This window comes from Paramisgurnus dabryanus, chromosome 6, assembly GCF_030506205.2.
Source record: "Paramisgurnus dabryanus chromosome 6, PD_genome_1.1, whole genome shotgun sequence".
Lineage (NCBI taxonomy): Eukaryota > Metazoa > Chordata > Actinopteri > Cypriniformes > Cobitidae > Paramisgurnus > Paramisgurnus dabryanus.
Window position 1 is genome coordinate 14,707,519 of NC_133342.1, and position 27,952 is coordinate 14,735,470.

Here is a 27,952-nt window from a genome sequence, read left to right on the forward strand (position 1 = left end):
TAAATCAAACTGAAAACAGTGCTGGAGGTAGATGGGACTGTTGGTACTTCAATACTCTGTTAAACAATAGTGTGGGTGAGGACGCATTGTGCTTTTGTACACACTGACAAACAAAAGACCACGTTAAACATCGCATTATCAAAGAAACTTCGAATGGCCTCTGTAAAACTATTGATCTGGATCTTTCATTGTCGAAAGTTTTTTTGAAGAACAATACACCTGCTTAAAGATAACGACAAACGCTTATTATTGTGTTACAGCACGTTATCCAAGTAAAATTATCGTCATAATCTTTAATCAAAATGCAACAGGTTGCACCGCCTTCGAAATGACTTGCCTTCACCCTTGAGATCACAAATCATTTATCGTTTCGATATATATCTGCAAAAGTCACATCGTAGACCATGCAAAGTATTTTATTAGAAAGGGAAAAACAGTGATACACTGTAACGGCACAGAAATCACAGATTTGATAACATTTCACCTTGAAAGACATGGTGGTATCAGTTAATACGGTTACAAAGAAGGTTTTAATAACATGGTCTGATCACTTGACAAGTGGTATCTAAAACCCCAATGCAACTATTTTCCTCAAGTTACCATCCCAGAGCTATAGACGGTTTCATCGGATGCACACGCTTTCGGCTTATTTATCAATGAGTGCGTTTACATGCACAGTCTTACGCTGAATATGCTTAATAAACTGATAACACGTGGGGTCATGTAAACGCATAAAACTGTTTTCTTTAATCGGGGGAAAGCTCATAAACGGCGTAAGCAAAAACCGATCTGCACAGGTAGTTTTTTGCTTATTACGACGATTTCGCGTGGCATGTAAACACCCTAACCGGCTTTCTCACGGTTTTGTCCATGTGCGCATGTCTCCGCGTATGAAAGATAAACGTCATGCGCAGAAGTAAGTGCAAAGTAACGCGTAAAAGTCTCCGCTCGACAAAAGCAGTTGGCAGAGAAACATAATTGAAGCTTATGTTACATTTACAGGTTCTGCAGACACGAGAAGAGATACAACAATATAGCTTAAGACAGATATGCCGTCGGCTTTTTGATCGACTATTATGTACTATAGGTGGTGACGTCACTGCCTGCGAGAAAACTGATAATTCTCCAAGTCCCATGTAAACGCAGTTGACTGCATAGCCGGCTTATTGATTTGCATGTAAACGCATGTAAACAGTTTTCTATAATAAGCAGATTTTTGATAGTTATCCGCTTATTCTGTGCATGTAAACGCACTCAATGTGGCTAGCAGCTAAACTGACCTTTGGAACAAATACCTTGTGGAAAATAAAAATGTTTTGGTTTCCAAAAGACAAGGGGAGACCTAGAGCCTGGATCACCAATGTGCGGATTTGACAGCAAGGGTCTGTAGATAATATTGTATACATTCATTTACAGAGTAACATTAGCTCTGTGTTATTGGGCATACACACCAAACGCAAATTCAACGATTTGCGCGAGTTGATTACATGCAAAAACGCGAATAGATGCCAACTCGCACAGGGCGATGCAAATTTAACTTTGCTTGTTATTAAAATAATCTAGTCTTAAAGGACTCTGTTGTTATTGATTCTTTGCTTCTTTATCTTTATCATTAATTTTTGCATTGAGAAATGTAACCCTTATGTGTTGTTGGGGCCATTTTTTTTTGTCTGAATTTGGCCTCAACTTTCTATGTGTTTTAGCAAATGGAATGATTTCTGATGACAAATTTTATATTTACACATATTTTAAGAAACTGCTTTGAAATTTTTCAAAAACTCAACAATATACCGTGGGCAAATGTACTACCCTTTCGTGTTGTTAGTGGCCAAAAATTGCCACTAAATTAAACTGCTGTAGAAATGTATCAGATGAATTGTTTGCATAAATCTGTTAATCAACCTCAGTACTGATCAAAACTACCAAATGTTTACAAAACTTTATGATTTTAACTCTTTAATTGCCAAGTTTATAAGTGGTGTCACTGATTTGGGAAAAAAAACACAAAATGACCAATTTTCAATGTAAAACGTGATTGTGGACTAGCCTTTCTTTAACCTTTTTCACAGTCTTGGGCATGTAAAAGATTAGTAAAAACACTGGCTTTGATCCATTTTTAGCCATTGTGCAGATCAGATTTTTTTCTCCCTCATTTATTGTTTGTTGCCATTTTTGCCCCATTGACTTCCATTATAACAACATTTTTTTGATTGCAGAGCCATGACACCATATAAACATGCATTCTTGATTGTTGGTGGTTTTTCCTTTTGCAAAGAGGTAAAAATTGTCAATTGTCAAAATTGTATATTAAAAATCAGTCATTTTGTGTTTTCCCCATCAAATCAGTGAAATCACATATTAATCAGGTACATTTTTACAGCCGTTTAATTTAGTGGCCATTTTTGGACACTAACAGCACGAAAGGGTAGTGAATTGGAACAGTGCACAAGGGTTAAATACTTTTTCTTCACTGTTCTTATTTAGAAATTTTGCGTTCATATACAGTACTGTGCAAAAGTCTTAGGCCACCATCACCAGCTTTGTTGTTTCAGCAAAGTTTTAATGTCCATCCATATTCATTTATCTCTCCTTTTTAAGATACAAACTTAAAATATGGGATATATGTCCACAAAATGAAAAACAAAACAATTTTCAGAACTAAATGTCTTCTTCAGGCATCAGTCAGTATTTAGCGTGACCTCTCTTGGCACGAAACACATCTAGAGCTTTTTTGAGCAGACTGAAGTCCTGAAGTCATTCGATTAGGATTAGAAATTAGGATTTTATTTCATTTAGGTTTAAGAGATCCTGCAGTTTCCTGCTATTGCTCAAGTGGAAGGGGAGTTTACCCTAAATACTTGACACTTCAGCTTATCCTTTTATACTGTTTTTAATACTACATACACATTTCCTGTATTTTCTGGTTCTATTCTAATAAAGAGACTGAGAAATAATTATATATGATCACTATACAATTGCAAAAACAACAAATCTAATGGTAGCATGGTGGCTTTTGCACAGTACTGTATTTCTCAGAGCATTTTAATTCTCATATGTTCATATCATAGACTTACATGTCCTTTTGTCTTATTCTACCCTGCAAGCAGCCGCTGACAAACTCATTTGTTTCCTCAGCACTCTATCAACAGGTATCACTGCAGTTAAAGGGTTAAACCGGCTCAAAGGCACACACTTGTGTAGCGGCAGGATTGATGAGGAAAAAATCTTCAAAGCTATAAACTGAGGTCTGCTCTGTTCGTTTGATGTGAAGATAATGATTAAGCTACACAGCCAGACAACATTTCTATTCAATTGCAAATTGGAAAGAGTTTAAGATTGAAGACTTGGTGACGAGGTGAGGAAAATTCATTGTCAGGGTTGCTGAAGGTTTGCTTTATAGAGTCAAAGTGACATAATTGGATCTCCTAGCAGCGAGGAAGGGTCTTGGAGGTTATTATAGGGACGTTGAGAAACGTCAAGAAATAGCTAGCGCACCGTCCCAGTAGGGGAAAAACGTAACAGGAAAGACTGTCTCTTTTTTTACATTCCAATAAGGCCAGGTAAATTGGTGGTAACTTGGTCATGTTTACGACTGGAACCCGTTTCTGTAGGAGGACAGCAAAGAGCTGACAGCAAATAAACAGGGGGATCTTCAACAATTTTTCGACATGAGCCAACATGGCAACTGAAAATGACATTTCACATTTAAAATTCGCTCAGGCAGCCGTCTCACTGGTGATTTGTGCTCCTCCGGAGAGGCAGCGCACGACTGTGCGAGGAGGAATACATCTGTCTGTCTGTCTGATAAAGCGGATGCCAGTCCATGTGCCATGGCGCGCTCTTCCCGTGCTTCAGGCCCTCCACAGCTATCAGTCCATCATTGTCATACCATAATTCTGCGTGTAATACCCGTCTAAGTCCCAGAGAAGCACAGAAACTGACACACTGTGTCGGTAGCGAGAGCGTGTTAAGCCCACTCAACATCCAGTAGAACAGGCCAATTTAACACAGGAATAAGCCAATTATCATCACGGAGTAAGCATATTTACAATAGGATTTTCACAATTCCTCGATCGACTGTGTCAGGGGTTGGGCTCCGACACATTAGTCTCTCTCATGACCACACACAGATAAAAATCTCATGAAATATTGCATAACATCGTTTTAACAACAATTGCTTATTAACCTCAGATCTTGAAAATAAATGAATAGAAACAAACAACATTTGAACTTTCAGTTACTCAGTATGTATTTTTAATCATGTTTTAATGTAATATTTATGACTTTAATTATGTACTTATTCATTTCATTGTTAGTAAAGTACTTGCAGAGAGAGCCCACCACACAAGCTCTTATGATTGGCTGTGGTTTTTGATCGATTATGTCATCGTGTCCGGTGTCTTATCGTGTCACGTTTGGGCCAGTGGCAGCTCGTGACTGCTCTTTCGAGGGGCGCAAATTCAAAATAAGTGTTCGGAGTGTCATGTGTGTTGCTCGTGTTTTCAAAATATGTGTTTGTTGCGTCATGTGAACCATGTGCATCACGTGTTTGGTCAAAAGAAGTGCCTGCTGCACACGCGTCAAAACCGTTTATGATAAAAGAGATCCTCACGTTCACAATATACACGCAAGACACTCCCTTAAAGGGATAGTTCGGCCAAAAACGATATTAAACCAATGATTTACTCACCCCCAAGCTGTCCGAGTTGCATATGTCCATCGTTTTTCAGACAAACACATTTTCGGATATTTTAGAAAATATTTTAGATCTTTCTGTTGATTAAATGTAATGTTACGGGTTCCAGCCATAGTCCACGACCTTAAAGTCCAAAAAACGTGCGTCCATCCTTCACAAATTAAATCCAAACGGCTCCAGGATGATAAACAAAGGTCTTCTGAGGGTAATCCGTGCGGTGTTGTTGTAGAAATATCCATATTTAAAACTTTATAAACGTAAATAAATACCTTCCGGTAGCGCCGCCATCTTAGTCACGTCCGCATTCAGGATGAGTGCTTACGCAGCGTATGGAGGTTTCTCTGCTGCTGCTCTGTCCCCCCGCCCTCCGAATTTGTCATACGTCACTAAGAAAAGTGCGTACACTACGCTAATACTCTCTCCTGAGTCTAAGATGGCGGCGCTACCGGAAGGTAGTTAATTACGTAAATAAAATTTTAAATATGGATATTTCTACAACAACACCGCGCGGATTACCCTCAGAAGACCTTTGTTTATCATCCTGGAGCCGTTTGGATTTAATTTGTAAAGGATGGACGCACTTTTTTTGGACTTGAAGGTCGTGGACTATGGCTGGACCCCATAACTTTACATTTAATCAACAGAAAGATCTAAAATATTTTCTAAAATATCCGAAAATGTGTTTGTCTGAAAAACGATGGACATATGCAACTTGGACAGCTTGGGGGTGAGTAAATCATGGGTTTAATATCGTTTTTGGCCGAACTATCCCTTTAACAGTAAACTCTGATTACACATGAGATTATGCGAGTATCTGGCAACGCGAGCGTCTTTTTTATCATAAACCCGTTAGACGCGTCTGCAGCAGGCACTTAAGACACGTGATGCACACAGGTTCACTCGACACGCCAAACACATTTTGAAATGAGAAATCACACACATGACGAGCTGTTGTGACGAACTTCGCATCGTGTGCCCTCGAAAAAAGAAGTCACCGGCCGCCACTGGTTAGATACCAGTCTATAATAATCTATATTAATAAGATATTGTTTATAAAAGCAGTGAATAAACCCATATTTTTTTTATCTCAAAAATATATTCATGGTTAACAGGCTCAATTCATACTCACACAGATTTTGACCGAGACAAATTTCGAGAGTATTACGAGGTTTCTATACTGGTAAAGCAAAATCAGGCTTTGATTGCATGGTGTGAAATGCAATTACTTACTTTTGTGATGAATCTTTGCCTGCAATGACGGTCTGCCAGAATCAGGATTTCTGCATCACCTGCAGTGTAACTGCTCCTACAACAGCCATCTAATGAAGAACCAATAAGAGCAGAGCCATTGATGTGTGCATCTGTAGGAAAAACAGAGCGAGAGAGACAGAAAGAAAAGGAGAGAGAGAGACATTAACCTAATTGGCATCACCTATCATATGATCAAACTACTGTCACCCAAGAGACACTCAAAAATTCTGATTTTACTATCTCGCAAAACATTGCAAAAATGTGCTTGCTTGGGTTTGGGTGGTTGACATGTCAATGATAATGAGAATGTACAGTCTAACATTGATATCGCACAGTTTGGCTTGGCTTTGATCCAACATCTCACTAGGGTCGTACCATACAATCTGACAAGCAAACAATTGTAAAGGAACAGAACAAACTCAGCATACACTCGGCTTTAGTATCATAAGAATTTGATTACAATACAGCTCCAAAGGAGACTGACACTAATCATGGTGTGGAGTTTATAGCTGTCAATCAATTGTTTGTCTGACTGTTAGAATGGCAGAAACTAATCAACATAATAATTGTCATTCTGAGCTCACAGTAAGATTAGGGTACATTTGGATTATATGTTGGAACTGAGCTTTGAGATCGAGCTCTGACACATGACAGCTAATATCTTCTTAGTGGGTAAGTCTTAAGGCAAAGGAAAAAATCATCCGGCAAGACAAAGAAAAGGCTTGCTTTGCTTGTTGGACGCATTTCAGATGCTATTAAGCAGCATAAGAATTAATTGTGGGGAGTATTTACTGTGTAAATAGGTCCTAAAGGGATTCTTCATTTTTTCTACTTCAACACCATAATACAATCTCACACACTGCATATCAGTAGGGACCACTGCCTGCCTTTGGCACAAAAAAGCACAAGTGCCTTCCAAAATATATTAAGGAAAGAAAATAAACATAACAAACTGTTTGAAGTACATACAATATTGAGCAGGTTCTTTTTCTAACTGAATGCAAGCAAGCAACTAGCAAATGTATCAGGTGAACTGCATTTGCTTATCTCTTTTGATTCTTTTAGTTGGAGGACCATGGAGGATCTTTCTCTGTATTGTATTGGATAATAAAATAAAAAAGCAACTAAAACCTTAATATAGCATTCCTCATTCAGATGACGAATCCAACTAGCATGCAAATCATATATGTATATGACCAGCTTGCCTCATGGACAATTTTCCAGCATCACTCCTCCACCCCAACACCGCCCTCTTACACTCTAAAAAATATTGGGTTGTTTTAAAACCAAAGTTGGTTAAATATTGAACAAAACACATTGGTTTACAAATAAACCTGTGCTGGGTTGTTGTTACCCAAGAATGGGTTAAAACCGGGTTGAAACAACCCTGCACAGGTTTATTTATAACACAATGTGTGTTCTGTTGATTATTTACCAAAAACTGGGTTATAAACAACCCAACATTTTATTTTATTTTATTTGAGTCAGGCACATTTTGCTAAATCTGATGTAAGTGCAATCTCATGAACAATGTATAAAAAACCACACACTAGCTATTACCTCTTCTAAAAGCTAAATATCATGTCAGAAAGACATTAAACAATCTGTTACGGACTAAAAAGCAACTAAAACATTGATATAGCATTCCTCATTCAGATGGCCAATCCAACTAGCATGCAAATCATATAAAACTAGCTTGCCTCATGGACAATTTACCAGCATCCCTCCTCCACCCCAACACCGCCCTCTTACACTCTAAAAAATATTGGGTTGTTTTAAAACCAAAGTTGGTTAAATATTGAACAAAACACACTGTTACCCAATATTACCCAAGAATGGGTTGAAACCGGGTTGAAACACCCCAGCACATGTTTATTTATAACCAAATGTGTGTTCTGTCCAATATTTACCAAAAATTGGGTTATAAACAACCCAACATTTTATTTTATTTGAGTCAGGCACATTTTGCTAAATCTGATATATGTAAGTGCATCTCATGAACAATGTATAAAAAACACACGCTAGCTATTACCTCTTCTAAAAGCTAAATATCATGTCAGAAAGACATTAAACAATCTTTTACTGACGATAAAGCCACATTTTGTAATGTTATTCTCATTCAAGCTGGCAAAGACAGACCCACATTAGCTTTAACACTCTCTTTAACTTGGTCTCCGAGGGCCTCTCATCTGATAGAGCTTGTCGACTTTATTTTACGCAGCAGCCTGCTGTCGATGGCAGCTCTTTATAGGAACAACTTCCTCATTCCTGGGGATACGGAAACGCTCTGCAAGGTTTTAATGTTGCATTACTCCCAAAATAAATCAAGGAAATTTCAGCTCTGGATCTACAACATAAACCACGGCTATTCAAATCAAAGCCACCGTCTTGCAAAGTTTAGTCCCAGCCTTGAAGCAAATCAATGGCTGTTTTCTAAATAGCCCCATATACTATTAAATATTGTAATATTTAAGAGGGCAGCCATTTTAAAGGGTGTCCTAAACTTTAGTGGATATTACTGAATGCACTCATTCATCCCAAGATGCACTGCAGCCCTACTGGCGAACTGAATGGTTCTTTGGGGAACCAAAAAGGTTTTTGCATGGCATTGCTATGTTTTTTCTAAGAGTATAGAAGGCAATTTTGGACACAGCCAATGTCTTCTGGATTGCTTTAAATTTACAAACAGATGTTTTATTGGGTTTATAACTAAATATTGCCGGATTGTGTCCATTTAGGACCAGCGTTGAACAGCACACTCTTTTTCTCCCTCATCATCTATTTTATTCTCAGTATAAATCCTCATTCTTTTCTACCACACTGACTATTGTAAATTACAGTTAGTGTCCATCGCTGTGAGTCAGGCAGTCTTGCCAGCGACAAGCATCTTATCAGCATCTTTCTTTAAATGAAAGCCGTTGTGTCACACAAAAGTCATTAAGCCAATGTCGAGTGTCTATTCCAACATGTTTCCCTTTTATTCATTTTCTCTCACACTATCTCTCCTTCTCCATTTCTCCCTAGGTAAATGCAAGAGCTTCTTGGGTGTAAACAATTACAAGCTTACTGCCGACACAGATTGCTGTAGTCGAGTTAAATAAAATCAAAGGAGTGTTCGCCCAAACTGCAAGCTGCTTCCTGCCTGGACCATTTTGTAACACTGAACCTCCCCTCGCTGAAGCTCAGCCGAGCTGAAAGGGATTTCGTGCATTGACGTTTTTTCATCATACGCTTGCACTTAAAACAAACAACAAAAAAGTCCTGTGGTATCTGGGACCATTTGATAGTGAAATCCATCAAAAGAATTCAATTTTACAACACGAAGGAGTCGCACACTAAAAGAAAGATAAAGTGGGAAAATAATTCATGGAATATAACTGTACATCGCAAGCCAATACAAGAAAGATGTAGAAGTGCGGCTGGAGTGCAGATATTTTGAAGTCTTCAAAACACAGTATTTGTTTTTTGTTGACCAATCCATTGCAAAAGAGACATTTTTAAGATGTTTACGTTTTTTATGTGCTCTAGTAGAGCATAGTGGTAAAAGCACAAAAAGTCATGGACTTGATTCCCAGGGAACACACATAGTGCAATGCTCTACCAATTGATCTACCTAGGAAAAACAACAACTGCATTTCTGCTTTTAGCAACAAACCAAATGAGGTTTCTTAAACATCCACAGGTCAGACAAAACTTTCCACTGGTCAGACAAACTCATGCCATTGGTTGCATTGGCAGCCGGTGACCTCTTTTTTGAGGGCGCATGATGCCAAGCTCATCACAACATGTATGTAGCCCGTCATATGTATGGCGTCATTTAAAAATATGTGCATCCCGTGTGATGTCAAAATACAAGCCTGCTGCAGACGCATCTAAAGGGTTTATGATAAAAGAGATGCTCGTGTAATCTCATGTGTTATCAGAGTTTAGTGTTAAGAGAGTGTCTTGCGAGCATTTTGTGAACGTGAGTGTCTCTTTTATCATAAACCCTTTCAACGCATGTGCAGCAGGCTCGTACTTTGACAAGAGCATATGATGCACATGGTTCACATGACGCAACAAACACATATTTTGAAATGACGAGCAACGCACATGACACTCCGAACACATATTTTGAATTTGCGCCCCTCTGAAAAAACGCTATAGCACCACAAAGCTGCAGTGTTTATTCTGTTTGAGAAAATCTAAATACCAATTGAATATTTAGTTGTTTTTTAATATTAGACTGACATGTGGGTCTGTCTTTGCCAGCTTGAATGAGAATAACATTACAAAATGTGGCTTTATAGTCAGTAACAGATTGTTTAATGTCTTTCTGACATGATATTTAGCTTTTAGAAGAGGTAATAGCTAGCTTGTGGTTTTTAGCATTGAGTCACCGTCAAGCAATCCGAGATACATATGTTCATCATCTTTCAGACGAACACATTTTGAGTTATTTTTAGTAAATGTTCTTGCTCTTCCAAACTTTATAATGTTAGAAAACTGGGATCAGGGGAACAACTTCTGATTTTAAACCCCCAAAAAGTGCATTCATCCTTCACAGAGATAATCCACATGGTTCCAAGGGGTTAACGAAGGTCGATGAGATTTTGAAAGAAAAATATTTATATTTCAAACTTTATAACTAGCATCTGGTAACAATGCCATCTTGGACTCACACGATTCACAAGATAGTTTTAGCATAGTCAGCGTTGGTTGCCATATGAACGTTGCGCAGTGATTCTCGTGAATCACTAAGTCCAAGATGGCGTCATTACCGGAAGCTATAGTAATTGTAGTTTATAAAGTTTAAATAATGGATATTTTCTTACAAAAGAACTTTATTAACCACTTGGAGCCGTGTAGATTATTTCTATGAAGAATGGATGCACATTTTGGGCTTCAAAGTCAGAAGTTGTTCCCTGATCTCTGTTTTCTACTGTTGTAAGCTTTGAAAAGCAAGGACATTTACTAAAATAACTCCAAATGTGTGAGGAAATCATGGGGCAATTTTGATTTTTGGCTGGAGTATCGCTTTAATGTGCCACCCCACCATTCAAATGACTCATACTCACTTTCAAAACAATGCAAAGGTCTGCTGACAATGACAAGATAATGGGTTTGATTCCCAGGTTACACACATACAGGTAAGTAGAAAAGAAGAAAGGTAAGAAGAAGAAAAATCAGCTTGAATGCATTGTGTGTCCCTTTGAATAAAAGTGTATGCCATTGCATAAATTTTATGCAAAATTTAGATGTTTGCTTTTGAAATTTAATGACTTCTTAGCTTGTTCTTTGTCAAATCCAGCTTATTCATGACTGAATATGTTTTCTCGGTCACGGTCATAGCCTTCAGTTCTGTGATGAGATGCAAAGCACACTATAGCTACAGACAGTTTGCAGATATCTGACCCGGTCTGTGAAATCCAGGCTAAAGACGCAATCTAATTATGAAATTAGGAACATAAAAGTTTGATTTCAGTCACTTATTTCAATTTTGACGTCTTGGTCAGTATCATTTTTACTAAATGTTCTTTACATTAGGATGATTTTATGTAGAAAACTGTAAATCGCAAAAAAATGACTTTAGCTTGGTTTTCACAGATTGTGTCACATGTCTAGACACATACAAATGAGGTGATAGGCTACAATCACATCGCAAACCCCTGGCTGACAAACGCACAGAGCAAATCTACCTGGTACCATCGAGGAAGAATCAGTTTTACAAATAAACACAACAACAACAACAACAACAAATGTCTGTCCTATTGTGAGGGCATTCGCGCTATCAACATATTTGGGGAAACACATGGCACGGGCAGCAGCGCGTACGATCCAGCCCTGCCGGCGCACACTCGCTCACGCGCAGCCAGACTCACTTTGCTCCTGAAAACATTATTAGCGATTCAAATGAGTGTCTTTACTGAAGCGACACGGTCCAGATCGAGGTCGTTAGGGGCGCACTGACCCTCTAATATTGCCTCGCGAAACCCTGGGTGTCGATAAGCGTGCCCCGCGACAGACAGAAGCGCGCGAGCCATCTGTTCCAACTCCGCGCGAGCTCAGTCACGCGGAAGCTGCGCGTCTCCCAAGAGTAAGTCCGGTATTTAATAACTCATATATTCACATATAACGCAATGTCATTGTTGTTTACTTATTCTGGATGATTTACTTGCATAAATTAACCAATACTAGGCTACTGTGTATATGTTTATGCCAATTTATCGAGTCCGTAATTTCAGGTGACTGACTTCTTGTTTAACAAGCATACAGCAGACTTTAGACAGACATTAATAAATGCATGCAAGACCAAACTGGTGTAAATAAGAAGACGACGGTTCACATGACACGTAGGCTATCTATTTATTTATTTAACTTACAGCCAAATCAAGTAGGAAGAAATGCGTTATTGAATTTGGATCTAACGCACCGTAAATAAATCCTCAAATCTAGATAGATTTTTTTAAATCAAGACTTAAATAGAGACACGTTAAAATATGAACGAGATCGTCTTTATCTTCAAACAGCGCTTTGATACGTCGGTGTACCTTTAACCCGTTTCCCGCGGGCGCGCGTCTGTGGAAAAAAATGAATTTTACCTTTTAATGTCGATCTCAATGTGTGGACTTTCTTTCCCGCGCTGAGTGAGTCTGCCTGTGTTCAATGACAAGCACTGAGTCAAATATGAACAGGGAAAACGCTGTTATCGCATCTCTCTCTCTCTCTCTCTCTCTCTCTCTCTCTATCTATCTCTCTCTCCCTCTCTCTCTCTCTCTCTATCTCTCTCTCTCTCTCTCTCTCTCTCTCTCTCTCATCTCCCATAATAAAACGACTGTTTTAAAATCCCTCATCACGTCCTCACTCTCTTTCGCTCTCAGCAGTCTGCAGCCTATCACAACAGTCATGACAACTATTACATATCATTTACACAAAATATACATTTCTGTGATTAAGGAATCAATACATATTCATATAATGGATTACTAATGGCAGTACAGTTTTTTGCTTTTCCCCCATAATAAATATTTTCTATTAGAAGAAACGGTAAAAAAGAGAAAAACTACGTGAGTCTCATATAAAAAAAAATACTGTCCCCTCCTCTGCTATAGAAACAGAAGAGAACCAATGGAAAAAGTCAAAGCATACGGACGTATTTACCCACCGGGGATGACTGTTTTCTTTCTATTTGGTGTAGCTTCCCACACTTCTGGTGTGTGTGTGTGTGAGAGAGAGAGAGAGAAAGAGAGAGAGAGAGAGAGAAAGAAAGAGAGAGAGAGAGAGAGAGAGAGAGAGTACGTATCGTATGCAAGCCCCTGTGCATATATTTGGCTTTGATGGGCAGCACTGTTGATTGAGTCCTTTTTTCAAACCCACGTCCTTCAGCTTCTGAGCATCACCTTTACATCTGACAGCTCCTTAAGGAAATTGCTGCATGTCATCCCAACAACACGGTGAAAGCTTTCAGACACTACGCTTAAAGGGATAGTTACCCAAAAATAAACTTTCAGTCATGATACATCTTGGTGTTGCTCCAAACCTGTGTGACTTTTCTTACTGCCCATACAAGAATTGCAAGAAGAGATGAGCTGTTCTTTTTTTACAATGACTGTGGATGGTGATCAGGGGTTGTCAAGTTCATAAAAGGACAAGAAAGGGCATGAAAAGAATCAACCCAAGGTAAGTCAATACACCTCAAAGTCTTCTGGAGACGTACAATGGCTTTGCATGAGAAAGATTCAAATTGGAGTCATTATTCACTGCAAATCGTGCCTTGAAAACCTTGCTTGACAGCCGTGGTCACCATTCGTTCTCATTGTATGGAAAAGAGCAGTTCTGCTATAAATAGCTAACTTCTTTTGTGCTCCACAGAAAGAAAGTCCCACAGGTATCAGAAGACATGACGGTGAGACGTTGACTGAACAATTCCTTGAACTAAAAAATGCCACTCAGACAGATCTACAGACACTTTACAGCCAAAAAATGAGAGACAAAATTGCTGATATCACCCGTCCTTCGTCTCCGACGAGCATGTTTGTCTTTTCCACCCATACCTGTAGCTGTCAATGACAACACTGAGGCTTTTTCCCCATAAGGCCTCCTTGCTCTCATCTCCTGCTGACATTTACCATTTGAAGTCCTGTCCTGAGCATCATCTACACCGTTCCAGACAATAACACAAACACGCCGACTCTCTCTCTCTCTCCACATTTGTGATAGCGTGTGGGTGTGTGGACGTGTTTGATCCAAGCATGGTGTGTTGTCGAGAGGGTGATACATTGAAAAAGTTTCGTGTGTGCGTGAGCAAAGGGTGAGGAGGATTGTTTGCGTTCGAGCAGTGGGTTTTAAATAATAAATGCGTTGGTGCGGACCTCAGTGAAATATTTTATTCCCGTATTCTTGCCTTTCCTTCAGCTATAACACTCTTACCGGGTTGTTACTCTACCGATTGCTGTTGTAATATTGGGCAGTTTGAGAAGAACAGAGAAAAGCAGCGTTTCGCACTGCCCTCTTCTCGCCCCTCCAGTGAGCGCTTAAAGGAAATCTCATTGCCTCCAATACACTTAACCACACTGACCTGTCCCTTGACCCTTTAAAACTCTCGAACAGGGCCAGAACTCGCTGATGGCAGCAGAGCTGAGGGTCACTGGGTCAGATCTCCTCGACCATGCAGCTCTTGGATTGTCATGATGCTTGCTTTTAGGTTTAAATTAAATAATTTGTTTTTTATATCTTCATCTTTTAGAGAAGGATAAAGGCACGCTTAAAAGTAATAAAGGCAATTTACAATAGCTATACATTATTTTCTGTATTATCCGCTACACAATCAGCTTATGTTAATGATGAAAACACTACTGGTAATCATCATTAACTGAGAAACTAATGCGAGGAAGGATTTTACAGTTGTTTAGCAAAATATTTAGAGATGGAGACGGATGGAAAGTGTCATCATTAAATGTTACTCTATAAAGGTTGTGGGAATGAGACTGCCATATGATCTTTTGTTCCTGTCATGTGAAAATGTTTTAGACAAATTAGCAGTTATAGATTTTTGCATATGTAGACGTCGTTCAACGAAGCCTATTTTCTTCTGTTTGCGGGCTGACACGCTAATGCGCTCGATCTCGCACGGCAGGAAGGCCGAGAGTGGTGCAATTTAAGGTGTATTCAAGACTTCAACTGCCTGTAATAAATTGGTATCCATTTTCCTGACATCTGGTCTTTTAGAAAGATCATTATTTTGATCTGTTAGACACCTTTCATGAATATGGTACGCTTTGATGGCCTATGACATTTTTTAAAGCATTAGAGGCATGAATCCTGTGTTTTATCAAACATAAGATATGTATGATAAGCTATTTTTTAAAAGTGTACCTATTATACTTTAAATAAATAGTAGATTTGATGTGACCATAAACACAATAAATGTCACTCAGAGTTCAGTATAAAATATTTTCATGACAGACAGAAATGACACACACTTTAAAAAAATACTGGGTTATTTTCAACGCAGTCCATTGGGTTATTTCAACCCAAAATGCTGGGTTGTTTTAACCGATTGTTGGGTCAAATATAAACATTATCAGGGTTCATTTAGCCCAATGCTTGTGTTGTGCATTTTTAACTCATTGCTGTACTGGAAATAAACTAGTATTTATCAGAGTATACATAAAAAATATTACATCATACATCAGAAGTTACATAATCATCTTTTTTTAAGTAAGTCATGAAGACAAGTAAATAATCTTATTCTGTTTTCTTTAATGCATACATTTATAATCAATGCTACAACTATTATGAAATGTATCTAATTGAAAAAGTTAATCAGTAACAACAAACCAACATTTTCTATTTGAGCCCCCAAGAATCACAAAAAAATCTCCATACTTATTTGTCTGGGTCACAAAACCAGTCATAAGAAGCACAGGTATATTTTTAGCAATAGCCAAAAATATGGGTCAAAATGACAGATTTTTTATGCCAGAAATCATAAGCATATAAAGTAAAGATCATGTTCCATGTAGATATTTTGTCAATTCCCTGTCTTAAAGGGACACTCCACTTTAAAAAAAATATATGTTCTCATTTTCCAGCTCCCCTAGAGTTAAACATCTGGGCCCGTATTCATTAAGATTCTAAAGGGGATCGCACACCGGCCGCGCAGCTCAGCGTCGCACCGCGTCGAGTCGCGTCTAGGACATCTCGGAGGTATTGTAAACCGGAAGTGCACAATAAATAGCGCAAGCTTCTTCAGATAGCGTCTACTTAAAAATGCAAAATATACGTTAGCAGCCAATGTTATTCGTTAATGAATTGGGACAAATAGGATGTTATTTAATGTAAAACTATGTGAGTGGCGCTGTGTGGGATTTGAGCAACTTCCTGAGTCACAGCTGGGCGGCGCAGACAGGCGCCACCTGGCGGCGCCGGTATGCGTATACTCATAAAAAACAGTGTGTTCGATTTTTTTAGAATGGCGCGGCGCTGAGCGGCATGGCCGGTGTGCGATCCCCTTTAGAGTCCTCTCAGAAAACTCTTAATTTAGCTTAAAAACTTTTACGTAGGAGTCTTAGCTTAAGAGCTAATAGGGACTGATCTGAGAGTAACTCTGAGTAAGGAAAAGACAAAAACTTTAATCTTAGTGAGGAGGCAGGGTTGACCCCGTTGCTACTTGTGACACAATTTTTTTCAAGACTGTGATTGGTTGGCTGTCCAAGAAGGAAGAAAAAGAGTGCTTATAAGTATAGGATATATTATTAGCCATCAATTTGAAATTACATGTATATTTTACCTATTTTATATGGAGAAAATATACAATATAGAATTAATATATAATTTATATATTTATTTTTTATATATATAAAAAATTAAGTATAAACTTTTTTCTTAAGTATATAAATATATAAGTGCTGTTAATGTCAAACTTAACGTATTAGATAGGAAATAAACAGCAACACAATGTTCTGTAAATTTGTGTGATTACTTTGTTTTATAGACGTCTGTAACAGACCTAAATCATCTTTGCTGCATAGTTGCATTTTTTTCTAGTTACTGAATCTGTTACTTAAATGTAGTGATTACTTTAATTTCTGGTGCTATTTTATATTATTGTCTCTAATAAGATCGATCACAAACATGATTCCTGTACAATCTAATGTGTTGCATGTTATTAACTTACTGTCAGTGTCATGCATTGTGTGCAACATTTTTTGTCTCCCTCTTCGTGTTTTGTCCACTTTCCCGGTTGCTAAAAAACCTCTTAAGCCTCTTAAAAGTCCTTGTCCGTGCTCCTAACAAGTTTGACCTTAAGACCTCTTTTAAGGGTTAAGATGCTTTCTGAATTACTTTTTTCTTTACTAGGATTTTTTCTTTAATTTTAAGAGTAAACGCCCACATTTCTAAGAATTTTCTTAGAATTGCGTCACTAGGAGCTACTTTTTGCATTAAGATTCTTTATGAATATGGGCCCTGATTCTTACCATTTTGGAATCCATTTAGCCATCTCCGTGTCTGGCGCTACCCCTTTTAGCATAGCTTAGCACAATCCATTGAATTTGATTAGACCATTTAACATTGCGCTCAAAAACAACCAAAAAGTTTCTATATTTTTCCTATTTATAACTTTAAACAAATTAGCGTTGCACATTTGAAGTGAATGGATAGGTGCGGAAGACAAAAGTCTCGTAACATACACGGAAAGCAATTCCTGCACACTATATGCTTGCTGAAAAATTTAATAATTGTTGCGTTGCAACATTTCGATCGACTGATCTTCCTCAGGCAACTACGTTGCAACGCAACAATTATTAAATTTTTCAGCAAGCAGATAGTGTGCGGGAATTGCTTTTCGTGTCTATTTAAAACTTTAAAACAGACTCTCCTGTAGTTACTTTGTGTACTAAGGCCGACGGAAAATTAAAAGTTGAGATTTTCAGATTCTTATTTATTGATCAAGAAAAATCATACTGTTTTTTGGAATATGTATGAGTAAATGAAATCTTTCTCAATCAATTATGGACCATGACCACATGCATCACAAACTCACCTCTCAACTGCTTTCCATACTCACACCTGGAACCTAAACATAAAACATCTCTCACACACACACGCACACAGCGAGAGACCAATCTGATGTTTTCGTGCCTACTCATATATATTTCCCATGGATCTCTCTTTCCAGTCCTTCCTTCTCTTTTCCCCTCTTCTTTTTCTCCTTCTACCAGATGGCTGACCCATCTGCTCCCTCGCTCTCTATCCTTGCCTTTACCTCTATCTCCATCTCTCCTGATACTCCTTGGCTTTTCGAGTATAGGTCCAAACCACATAGTTCATACATTTTATAAATGTCAAAGTCACACCAAATTAACCCCAAGGTTATACATAGACACCACGGACTCGAGGGGTGGAATAAAATGAAATTCAGATGGAATAGTCTGTTTTCAATCTTTACCACACTTGTGCTGGGTCATGCCGCTTATTTCAAGTGCCGAGTTTGGTTATGTGCCGATATGATCACAGTGAGATTTTTCCATCTCTGCCAACATGTCTGTCTTTCCATTTGTGCAAGTAGTGGTTACAGACTTACATTTTTTTCTTATTTAATTTTAGATTGATTTTCTCTGAGGTCTGCATATATGTTAAAAAAAAAATGTGCAAGACACAAAAAACGCTGATTTCGTTTTTAATTAACATTTCCCACTATTTCTCTGATCCTTTAAATGTATTTCTTCTTTCATACCTATAAGAAATCCCCTTTGCACACATTGTAAAATGAGAAACAGTGTTCTAATAACAAAGGCTGTGGGTTTGCTCTTGGGTCCGATGTAGTTTTTAAAGACCCAGCTTTCAACAAAAGCTGGCAAAGGCTTTCAAAGCTAAAAAAAAATCAGCTCTAAAACTTCAAAATCATGTCACAGAAGAGTTAAAGTGAGAATAAATTATCCGTAACCTTGTTAAAATAAATGCTCAAGTTAACCTTTTAGGCATTATACTCTTTAAATTATTTTATTACATGACTCATGGCAATGCTTGGTTCTGATTGGCCAGTCGCGACATTGGCCAGTCTGATGGCGGAAAATCATTTTGACAGGTACAGTTTAATATTACACACAAAAAAAATATATATATATATATATATATAAATGTCTTTTAATAACATGACATTATTTACAAATGATTAAACCAAATAGTGTGTTCATGACATTTGAACGTGTTATCAAAAATAAACAGGGTTTTCTCACAAAAGGTCTGAATTTGTTAAAAAAAGCTAATTAATTTTTTTAAAATCAATATTTCATTTTCCTTACCTTACATAAAAGGTAAATAGCCATTTAATAAGCAGGATAAAGTACAGGCAGCCAGTTGTTATCGTGAAATAAGCCCCTTCAGTGTGAAAAAATAATGAAGACCACCCAACCTGCCCCAAACGTCACAGGGGCGAAAGCAAAAACGTACGAATTTGGTCGTACAAATGAAATTAAATACGCACAAACTGCCATAATGTTGAAAAGTTATACGTGTTTGAAATGAAGGCGTACGCCATATCTGCAGTGGTGGCTCATGAATGCTCATCCGAGGGGAGCTAATTCAAAATAAGTATTCGGAGTGTCATGTGTGTTGCCCGTGTTTTCAAAATATGTGTTTGTTGCGTCATGTGAACAATGTGCATAACGTGTTTTGTCAAAATAAGTGCCTGCTGCACAAACATCAAAACCGTTTATGATAAAAGAGACGCTCACGTTCACAAAATACACTCAGGACACTCCCTTAACAGTAAACTCTGATTATGCATGAGATTATGTGAGGATCTGGCAAACGCGAGCGTCTTGTTTATCATAAACCCTTGAGATGCATCTGCAGCAGTCACTTATTTTGACAAGACACGTGTTGCACACACGATCCCTTGATGCGCAGAACACATATTTTGAAATTACGAACCACACACATGACGGGCTACATACATGTTGTGGCGAACTTCGTATCGAGCACCCTCGAAAAAAGAAGTCACCGGCCGCCACTACATATCTGCCTTGTTAGTTTTACCTTTAGTTTGTCCTAAATATCCACTTATCAGATGATCCTCTTTACACAATAATGCAACATGATGGACAGGGTGCACCCGTACACCCTAGAGAAACAATATTATTAGCATTCAGCATTGCTTCCACACACAACCCAACATGGGGCGAAGGACACCTGTGCACAACCTCCTGTTCTTGCCTTTGCTGCAGAGATCAACACTCCAGCTGCGTCAAGCATATTGGGGGAGGAGGAGCATGAGGAGTATGATGAAGCAAGGGACATCTGCCCCTTCATCTCTTTTCCCACGCTGACGCATCAGTTAGACGAATTCGTAAGATTTCAGCTTGCGGCTTGGTATGCAGCCCAGGCCTTATGGTGTTCCCGTGAGCTCCTAGAGCAGCACAGATTTGCCAATTAATAAGATGAAAGCCAAGTGTACGCGGCACGATCGCCGGGAAGAATTACCGGAGTCAGGTGATGCAAACAAAAAACCGATTGCATTAATTTAGAAACGGTTCACAGTGAAGGTGGGTGCGTTTCCCAGGCACCAGGACTTAATTAAAACCGCATATAGGAAAAATGACAGAAGCTATGGTGACAGACAGCGGTAAACAGATTACAAGTCATCTTGTCTTTATTAAAGCTCATATCTCTGAAAAGGACATAGCAGTCATTACATACACCCATTTAGTAGACACTCTGATCTAACATGTATTGTTTTACAATTAATTACAGCACAGATGCACCAGCAGACACTTAATATGTACTAATAAGACAAACACATCTGAGAGCGGAGGGAAGAGAGCAACCCGTGTGATAAATACCCACCGGGTACAGCGGTCGAGAGCATCCCTTAAGCCCTATAGACACACATACTCAGAGTGATGGAAGTAATAACCCTGTCCTTGATTTACCGAATCAGATGTACCTGCGCTTGGCTACATAAATCCTCTCAAGGTAAAGCTGGCTCAGATACGTGATTGGGAGATTCTGCTTTAAGTAGTTTCATGGGGCACAACAAAGACGTTTATTAAGAAAAGAGCCTTTACTGTCTGGATATAAGAAGTCCTAAAATCTTGTTCACTTTTTTGTCTCATTCACAGATTTTTATGTCTCTTGTGATCTTTGCAATTCTTTCAAGTAAAACTATGCAAGTTTTTGCACTTCTGTATGCCATATTCATACTAATGGCTCCAAAATGTACTGGGATATAGAAGCCACTATTGTGCATAATTGTCTATGCAAATAGACAGATAACAAAATATTTAAATATCCGAAATATCCAAAGTTACTGCAGTGAACTAGTGTGCTTACTCTTTACCTTCAGAAAAATTGTCAAAATATGTAGGGGAGAACAGGGCACAACCTAACGCTTTTTGGCTTTGGCTCAATCATTCAAAAAATATTTGAGTTTGATTATATTTTTACAAAAGCAACACACACATCTCTGCTACAAATGAACATTTGAAGTTTGTTTCTAGTACTTACCATTCTTGGACAATTACACCAAACGTGACAGAAGTGCAAGCGTTACAACTTACCCCATAGTTGGGGTTAATTGTAACAGGCAGGGGGTTAGTTGTAACACTTGCTAAAAAGTTTGTGAGGAAATATTTCAATATTATTTTGTCTATATACTTGACGTGGATATTGTTTATATATCTGTCTATAATAGACAGGTATGCACACTGTATTCCATTATCCAGCCATTTTCTAACAATAGTTCAATTATAACAAAGTCTAAATATGTGAGAAAAGGCAGCACAATTATTACCAAATATTTTTTATATGTGACCCAGTCTGTAATAACCATACTACAGTTTCAAAATCAAATTCTGAGATAATAAGCAACAAAGCCTGACTTTAGCCATTCATTTCATTATGATTTCAATCTTTGACATGATCTTATTCGATCAATATTAAAGATATGAACAAAAATAAATTTGACACACGACACAAGACAGGCACATTTCTTTTGTTGGCAGACAGCAATCATTCGTGTGCAGCCTATTTGAACAACGGCAAGAATTACGCTAACGTTAGCGTTTTTTATATAGTAAGTGCTCAGGGGTTAGTTGTAACACAGCGTTACAATGAACCCTGCTGGGTCAAAATATTTTGAAGCCCATCAAAAAAAGTTGCTAAGAGCTGCAGACATATTTCAAAACAATGCTATGTTTTAGTCAACAAGACACTGATTAATATGACATAGCATTGGATTTGGTATCTTACACACCCAACTTAGAAACCGAAAAAAAAACATATGACGAATAAATTTGCGTACATGCCACCAAAACACTCGTTCATCAATAACTCTCTGGAAAAACATTATACATTTCCAATAATTTGCGGGAGATCGTCTTTTGACAGCGTGAACAAAATACCGGAAAAACAAAATGCTCAACCTTGTGCAACAATGTAAACAGTCCATATTACAACTAACCCCACGTTAATTTTTGCCCCACGCACCCCTACCCCAGCTGTCACTGGGGCGTTACTCTTTCAAAAAGTACAGCTTTGCACCTAAAAAGTTCATATTAGTACTGTAGAGATACATTATTTAGTAACTATAAACAGTGTTGGGGGTTACGCATTACAAGTAACGCGCATTACAATATTACTTTTCTGAAGTAACAAGTAAAGTAACGCATTACTTTATAAATGTACACATTAATATTTGAGTTACTTTTTTAAAAAAGTAATGCGAGTTACTTTTCAGTTTAATTAATTCAATTTAAAACTAAAAAAATTTACTAAATTAAACTGAACATATTAACGTAGAATTATGCACTCTGTGCGCATGAGCGGGAACAGTTTGAGTCAGAAACGGGGATAGCAGGCCATTTTTGCGACCATAAAAAACACCTGCAAGGCCTGAAAGAGATCATGCCTCAGCTAATAAGAAAAAGTAACGCAAAAGTAACTTAAAAGTAACGTAAGTATTACTTTCCATTAAAAGTAACTAAGTAACGCAATTAGTTACTTTTTTGGGGAGTAACTAAATATTGTAATGCAAAAGTAACTTTCCCCAACAGTGAAGTACATATTGGTAACAAATACCTGATGGTACATATAAGGACACTTTTCAAGGGTTCTGCCCTAATGACAGCTGGGGTATATATTTTGACCATTTTGTCTAAGACTGTAGAGTAACTGAAGGGTGGCCTCATATGCCCAAGTGGAATCTGCAAACTTTTTCTTAAATTCCTAAACTAATTTCCAGAGAAATTTTGTTTAAATTTTTTTAAATATGTTAATGGAACCAAGTATTACACTCTGGTAGCTGAAAGCATTATCAAATAAAAACCAGACAGTCCAGACATTTTAGTAAATAGGCATGCAAAGGACAGGGATGTTTGGAAGCTCAGTGTTATCTTTCTCAAACCTGGTATTTAACCCCAGGTAAAGCAACATTTCACACTTTTGTATTTTAATAAACTACTGTACGTAAACATTGTTGCTAACCCTAGGCTATGAACCCAGCATAGCTGTTCCAAAGTTAAGCCTTGTAAGAATGTAACAGCCAGTGTTTTGCAATAGACAACCATCATAAATTGCCTTAATGCCTACAACATTACATAAAAAATGCAGTGAAAATGTTAAATGGTGATGGCAAATGCATTGTCTGGATTCTCGAGACTGTATGATTTTTAAAACAATTAAGCTGACCAAAAACAGGGGGCACAGACTTAAGGGCATCACTTCCACAAATTGGCAAGCAGTTATTAAAACAAGTTAGTGCCCATTGTGAGTTGTATTTGTCAATGTTATTGACCACATTAGCATGCAAATAAGAATGTTATTCACCCAATCAATGTCAGTGACATTATGAATATGCAAATAAGAATGTTAACGCAGGTTTTTAGATCTTCACAGTGAAATCCTTAAACTAAATAGATAGATAGATAGATAGATAGACAGACAGACAGACAGACAGATAGATATGCTTTCAACCAAAGTGACTTACAGTGCAAAGGTGTCATGATTCTGGCTTTCTTGTTCATGCTTGTTAGTTTCGAGTCAGGATCATGACAGTCCCACATGTTTTGTTTTGTAGCACACGGCCTTTGTGCTGTGTGCTTCCCTGTCTCGTCTCCTGACCCCACCTGTCATCTCCTTGTTAATTATCCTGTTATTGTTTCTTGATTATCACCTGTTGCCCTCTTGATTTGCTCCTTTACTTAATGCCCTTGTGTTTGCTGTCATGTCCTGGTAAGTATGTTTATCTAAGTCAAGTTTGGTCTTGTCGTTGTCTAGCCTAGGTACTGTTTAGTTTTGTCATAGTCCTGTGTTTTTGTCAAGTTTATCTTGCTTATTGTTAATAGTGTCAAGTTATCTTGTTTACCCCCTCGTAGGTTTTCTTTTAATGGAAGTCAGTTGTGTCTAGGCATGGGCCGGTATAAGATTCTGGCGGTATGATAACCTTTAGCAAAAATATCACGGTTTCACGGTGTTGCGGTATTACCATTGCAACACTAAAATGTGTTATTTTCAAATGCCAGGTACAATAAAGCCTTTAAATTATAATATGCTTTCAAAACATATATAATATTTTCGTAATATATATTAAATGTAAACATCAAATCAATCACATGACTTCATGATTTAATGAATTTTGTATAAACACAGCTCATACCTTAGAGACGGTATCACAGAACATTTTAGTGGTTTTGAAACCTTGACTGTTTTAAACCTCGGTATACCTTGAAACCGGTAATCGGCCCATGCCTAGTTGTGTCCATTTGTTGTCTGCGCTTGGGTTCTGTCTCTACTAATCCTAACAAGGTATAAGTTTTTATCGGAATGTGTTCCCTGGGTTCAAATTTATGACATTTGAGCTGCTAATGCAATGCTTTACAACTGACCTATACAGGAACATACATTTTTAAAGTCGTCATGAAAATAAAATTAAAAACTGTAATTTGTTTTTGAATATTGTGGGTTTTTTTACAAAATGACTTCTGTCAGCTTCATTTTTTTTATGTGCTCTCTTTAATCAAAAACGCAAATCTCCTCCCCTCCTCAAAAGGATTTCTCATTGGCCCTGTCCCAAATGGCACACTCCGGACTTATGGACTTACTCAGGTCCACACTTTGATGACATCATGTAGTGCAGACCTTAGGGACCTTTGACGCGAGTGTACGAGGGAGCACCGGAGTCGTATTTTGGGACAAACTCGAGCGTCACGCCGGAAATAAGACGCAAAGTTGCCTGTCAGTGTAAACTCATCCCTTACGTCATCTGATTGCTTTTTTGCAAGGACTTCTGGGTTGGTAAAGTGCGTGAAGCCTGCTGCAGTGCAAGCTTTGCCGAAGACCGCATCAAGGGTGTAAAGGGGGCACAATTTGAATGATAACACTTTGAAGCATACAAATGACAGATGGGACACTCATGGACTCGTAGACTAAGGGTGCATCTCATTTCTCTGTCTTACCCCTACCCCTCGGTTTTGCGCGTTCATGTGAGGGGAAGTGGCGCGTCTCAATTCTCAGTTTGATCAAGGGCTAGGGCAGAGGCGTAGGATAGCCCTTGAAACGAAAAAACGAAAAAAGAGAGGGGTAAACGTTAACGTAAGAATTTCTCAGGAGAGCTGGCATCAAGATGTTTTATGGCTGAACGTCGAACTGTCAAGGAGTCGCACAAATAAAAGTAACATTATTTTCAGCAGTTTAATTGAGATTATATGACACTCATGTTTTAAGATACTTTTAATAAAATGTTCAAGCGGTTTTAATTGTAATGTTTTTGTTTTGAATCGCTAAACAATTTGCGCAAATTAAGGCCACAAGACCGAAAGTCCACATGAAGTGCGCCATTTGGGACAGGCCCTTTACTTCCGGTCATATGGTATGGCAGGTGGATGGGGTCCGGGAGAAGATCACTGCAATTAGCAACACGACCCAACTTCAAACGATCCAATCAGATCTCAATGGACAAATTCAAAGCCAGCCCTGCCTTATTTCATTTCAGAAGCCGGTTTTACTCAGATATATGTCACCATATTGGAAAATAAGGCAATTGCTACTTCCATTTCATGGTGTCTTTAAAGGGATCAGGTCACCCAAAAATTAACCCTCATATTTTTCAAAACCTGTATGTGACTTTATTTTTTCTGATGAACATAAAAGATATTTTAATAAATGATGGTGAGCACACAGCTGATTGTAACCATTGACTTCCATAGTAGGAAGATAAATGTAATGGAGTAGTGATAAATGAAGAACACAGTTGACAATACCTTTTGAAAACCATCAAATTTGTTATTCCTACTACGGAAGTCAATGGTTGTAATAAGCTGTGTGCTTACCATCATTTATCAAAATATCTTCTTTTGTGTTCATCAGAAAATAAAAAGTAATACAGGTTTAGAACAACATGAAGATGAGGAGATGACACAATTTTTATTTTTGGGTGAACTATCCATTTAAGTATGGCTTCCAACTTTTTCCAACTTTGTGCCCTAGATGTGTTACTTAACATGTACATAAAAAGAGCAGAATGCATTAAACTACATTCAGAGGTTTAGCACAGGTTTATTTAATGCACAATATATAAATTTGTATGCATTTACCATTTGAAAAAAAATCTGTATTACTCAAAGTTATATCAAAGTTTGTTTGGTTACACTTTATTTTGATAGTCCACTTTAAACATTCTACTAACTATAAATATATTTGCAACTACATGTCGACTAACTTTCAATAATTTGCAACTATACGTCAACTAACTTTCATTAGGGTATTAGTAGACTGTAAGGGTTGGGGTTAGGGAAGAGGTTTGGGTTAGTGGAATAAGTTGACATGCACCTGCAAAGATACTTATAGACAGTTGAATGTCTGTGGAGATATCATCACAATAAAGTGTTAGTAGATATTAAGCAAACATTCTACTAATTCTCTAAAGATTGGTAGTTGATAAGTAGTTGCAAAGTTACTTATAGTTAGTAAAATGTCTAAAGTGGACTATCGAAATACCGTTTGTTTAAAAGTAAATGACAATTTAATCAATTATTAAGATTGTTATCAGGCCGGGAGCATAGAAAAGCCAAGAGTATACTTCTGAGATACAGAGCCAAAGGCGAAAACTTTGCTTTGTTCTGTAAAGTGCAAGATGAATAGATCAGTCAATCGTATTCCAATACTGAAGAAATAAGCCACGTTATACTCAAACAGTATACAGCAAGAAATAGCAGAGGTAAAATGACATAAATGTGGTTTAAGGAGTAAATTCTTCAAGTGTCTCCATTCAGAAATTGAATAACTTTCAAGGTGACTGTGATATTACCATGACAACAAAATCCTGACGAACAATAGCACCACTTCACTCCAAGCAGGAGTTAAAGGCCAAAGTTCGCTCTCAAGTGGGAAGCATACGATCAAGGTTAAAACCGTTCGGCGGGGCACCAACGGAGGGTTCATTGACAAATAAGTTGAAGTCACTAAATCTAAAGTATATTTTCTGTGCATGCATATACTTGGTGCAGACAGCAAATTTGAGGACTAGGCATCACATGGCCAATGTGCCCTTGAACAGAAAAACAGTTCATGAGCAGACTGCTGAAAAAGGCCTTGGAGAGGCACTGGGGATACAGAACACCAGTGAACTGAATCATCACCATAATAAGAGGAGATCTGTCCTTCCTGAAAGAGAGAGAGAGAGGGAGAGAAACAGTGTGAAAGAGAGGGCGGAAAATCATAATGAGAGGGTAAAAGGGTTGGGCATGCATCCGTTTGAGGAAGAAAAGTGAGAAAGCGATAAAAATGGGAGGATCTAGTGGGAATAACCAAAATGAAGTGAGACAAACCAAGAGGTAAACAAAGGCCGAGAGAGGTAAATGATAAGAACAGAATATGTAACTATTCAGAGATACTGTTTCAGTGCTGACAAGCTAACATTGGAGGCTAGATAGTAACTGCGGTGAGGTGAGGAGGATTTTAACACTGCTGGATATTTCACAGTGCATTTAAAAAAAGAAGAGAGGAACAGCAAATAGAAAACGAAAG

General features: G+C 38.0%; 1 protein-coding gene across 2 annotated transcripts in view; it reads right to left on the bottom strand.

The window, feature by feature from the left end:
* The window catches only part of cdh24b (cadherin 24, type 2b), a 192,877-nt gene extending 180,231 nt beyond the window's left edge, over positions 1-12,646 (bottom strand). For both annotated transcript variants that reach the window (XM_065267495.2, XM_065267504.1), the window contains exons 1-2: positions 12,529-12,646; positions 5,927-6,057 (exon numbers count right to left, since the gene is read on the bottom strand). The gene's annotated coding sequence lies outside the window, so the exon portion shown is untranslated. The remainder of the gene's footprint in view (positions 1-5,926; positions 6,058-12,528) is intronic.
* Between the last annotated feature and the right edge of the window lie 15,306 nt (positions 12,647-27,952).